This window comes from Peromyscus eremicus, unplaced genomic scaffold (assembly GCF_949786415.1).
Source record: "Peromyscus eremicus unplaced genomic scaffold, PerEre_H2_v1 PerEre#2#unplaced_32, whole genome shotgun sequence".
Lineage (NCBI taxonomy): Eukaryota > Metazoa > Chordata > Mammalia > Rodentia > Cricetidae > Peromyscus > Peromyscus eremicus.
In genome coordinates, this window is record NW_026734292.1 from 2513386 (window position 1) to 2516940 (window position 3555).

Genomic DNA, 3555 nt, shown 5'->3' on the forward strand with positions numbered 1-3555 from the left:
TTTCCAGCAAGTTCAGTTTATTTGACAGAAGGAAAGATACTCTTCTTGTCAGTTTCCTAAGCAGAGTTGAACTGTATATGGCCGGAGTGTAGGAAGCACAGTTCCTTTGTTCTGAGCAAGTTCACTCTTCTGGCCCTCTAGGAATCACAGTAGAGTAGAAGAGTGCTCTTTTCTCAAAAGCAAAGCTTGTTTCTTGTAAGGCGAGCGAATGTTTGTTTCCCATTCATGAACGGAGTTGAATCACATGTAGTTTTGGTCAAATGATGAAGAGTTGTTTTCTGGTATGGAAAGAATCCGTTGTGCTCCCTTTGTCATACACAGTGCAAATAGCACTCAAGTCTCTTCCAAGCATGTACAGTGTATTGGACTGAAAAGAAGATACTCTTCTTGTAAGTTTCCTAAACAGAGTTGAACTAGATATGGCCGTGAGTGCATGAAGCACAATTCTTTGCTCTGAGCAAGCTCACTGTTCTGGTCCTATGGAAACACAGTAGAGTAGAAGAGTGCTCTTTTCTCAAAAGCGTAGTGTGTTTCTTGTCAGGCGAGCCAATGTTAGTTTCCCATTCATAAACGGAGTTGAAACACATGCAGTTTCTAGTCCTACGAGCAAGAGGAGTTTTCTGGTAATGAAAGTCATGATTGCGCTCCCATTTTCATACACAGTTCAAATAGCACTCGCGTCTGTTCCCAGCAAGTACAGTGAATTGGACTGAAGAGAAGCTACTGTTCTTGTCAGTTTTCTAAGCAGAGTTGAACAAGATATGGGCTGTGAATTTAGAAAACACAGTTCTTTTGTTCTGAGCAAGTATCTATTCTGTCCCTTTGGAAACACATAGAGTAGAAGAGTGCTATTTTCTCAAAAGCAGAGTGATTCTTGTAAGAAGAGCTAGTGTTTGTTTCGCATTCATAAACAGTGTTGAATCACATGTCGTTTCTGGTCCTACAAGCAAAAGGTGTTTTCTGGTAAGGAAAGTCACTATTGTGCTTCCATTGCCATACACAGTGCAAATAGCACTCGCATCTGTTTCGAAGAGGTACAATGTATTGGAATGAAGAGAAGCTACTGTTCCTGTTCGTTTCATATGCACAGTTGAACTACATATTCCCCGGTGTGAAGGATGCACAGTTCTTTTGTTCTGAGCAAGCTCACTGTTCTGGCTCTATTGGAAACAGAGTAGAATGGAAGAGCGCTCTTTTCTCAAAAGCAGAATGTGTTTCTTGTAAGGCGAGCTAGTGTTTGTTTCCCATTCATAAACGGATTTGAATCACATGCAGTTTCTGGTACCACAAGCAAAAGTGGTTTTCTGTTAAGGAAAGTCACTATTGCGCTCCCATTGCCATACACAGTGCAAATAGCACCCGCGTCTCATTCCAACAAGTACAGTGTATTGGACTGAAGAGAACTACAGTTCTTGACTGTTTCTTAAGCACAGTTGAACTAGATATGGCCCGTGAGTAGGAAGTAAATTATTTTGTTGTGAGCAAGCTCACTCCTCTGGCCCTAAAGGAAACACAGTAGAGTAGAAGAGTGCTCTTTTCTCAAAAGCAGAGTGTGTTTCTTGTAACATGAGCTAGTGTTTGTTTCCCATTCATAAAGGGAGGTGAATCACTTGCAGTTTCTGGTCCTAAGAGCAAGAGTTGCTTTCTGGTAAGGAAAGTCACTGTTGTGCTCCCATTGCCATACACAGTGCAAATAGCACTCGCGTCTGTTCCCAGTAAGCACAGTGTACTGGACTGAAGCAAAGCTACTGTTCTTGTCAGTTTCCTAAGGAGAGTTGAACTGTGTATGGCCCGTGTGTGTAGGAAGCACAGTTCTATTGTTCTGAGCAAGCTTACTCTTCAGGCCCTATAGGAAACACATTAGAATAGAAGAGTGCTCTTTTCTCAAAGGCAGAATGTGTTTCTTGCAAGGCGAGCTAGCGTTTGTTTCCCATTCATAAAACGAGTTCAATCACATGCAGTTTCTGGTCCTAAGAGCATGAGTTGTTTTCTGGTAAGGAAAGTCACTATTATGCCCCCATTGCCATATACAGTGTAAATTGCAACTCGTGTCTGTTCCCAGCAAGTACAGTGTATTTGACTGAAGAGAATCCACTGTTTTTATCAGTTTCCAAAGCAGAGTTGAACTGTGTATGGAACGTGTGTGTAGGAAGCTCAGTTCTTTTGTTCTGAGCAAGCTAACTGTTCCAGCCCTGCAGAAACCCAGTAGAGTAGAAGAGGGCTCTTTTCTCAAAAGCAGAGTATGTTTCATGTAAGGCGAGCAAGCGTTTGTTTCCCATTCATAAACGGATTTGAATCACATGCAGTTTCTGGTGCTATGAGCAAGAGTTGTTTTCTGGTTAGGAAAGTCACTATTATGCTCTCATTGCCATATATAGTGAAAATAGCACTCGCGTCTGTTCCCAGCAACTACAGTGTATTGCACTGAAGAAAAGCTACTGTTCTTGTCAGAATCTTAAGCAGAGTTGAACTAGATATGGTCCGTGTGTGTAGGAAGCACAGTTCTTTTGTTATGAGCAAGCTAACTGTTCTGGCCCTGCAGAAACACAGTAAAGTAGAAGAGTGCTCTTCTCTCAAAAGCAGAGTGTGTTTCTTGTAAGGGGAGCTAGTGTTTCTTTCCCATTTATAAATGGAGTTGAATCACATGCAATTTCTGGAACTACGAGCAAGAGTTGTTTTCTTGTATAGAAAGTCACTATTGTACTGCCATTGCCATACACAGTGCAAATAGTACTCGCATCTGTTCCCAGCAAGTACAGTGTATTGGAATGAAGAGAAATACAGTTCTTTTCAGGTTCTTAAGCTTAGATGAACTAGATATGGCTTGTGTTTGTAGGAATCTCAGTTATTTTTTTCTCAGCAAGCTCACTGTTCTGGCCCTATAGGAAACACAGTAGAGTAGAAGAGTGCTCTTTTATCAAAAGCAGAGTGTGTTTCTTGTAAGGCGTGCTTGTATTTGTTTCCCATTCATAAACGGTGTTGAATCACATGGAGTTTCTGGTCCTACGAGCAAGAGTTGTTTTCTAAAAAGGAAAGTCACTATTGTGTTCCCCTTGCCATACACAGTACAAATAGCAATCTTGTAGTTCCCAGCAAGTACAGTGTATTGGCATGAAGAGAAGCTATTGTTTTTGTTAGTTTCCTAAGCAAAGTTGAACTAGATATTACCTGTGTTTGTAGGAAGCACAGTTCTTTTGTTCTCAGCAAGGTCACTTTTCTTGCCCTACAGGAAACACAGTAGAGTAGAAGAGTGCTCTTTTCTCAAAAGCAGAGTGTGTTGCTTGTAATGTGAGCTAGTGTTTGTTTTCATTCTTAAATGAAGTTCAATAACATGCAGTTTCTGGTTCTATGAGCAAGAGTTGTTTTTTTCTATAGAAAGTCACTATTACACTCCCATTGCCATAAAGTGTGCAAATAGCACTCGCTTCTATTTCCAGCAATTACAGTATATTGGAATAAAGAGACCTACAGTTCTTTTCAGTTTCCTAAGCAGAGATGAACTAGATATGTCTCATGTGTAGAAAGCACAGTTCTTTGGTTCTGAGCAAGCTCACT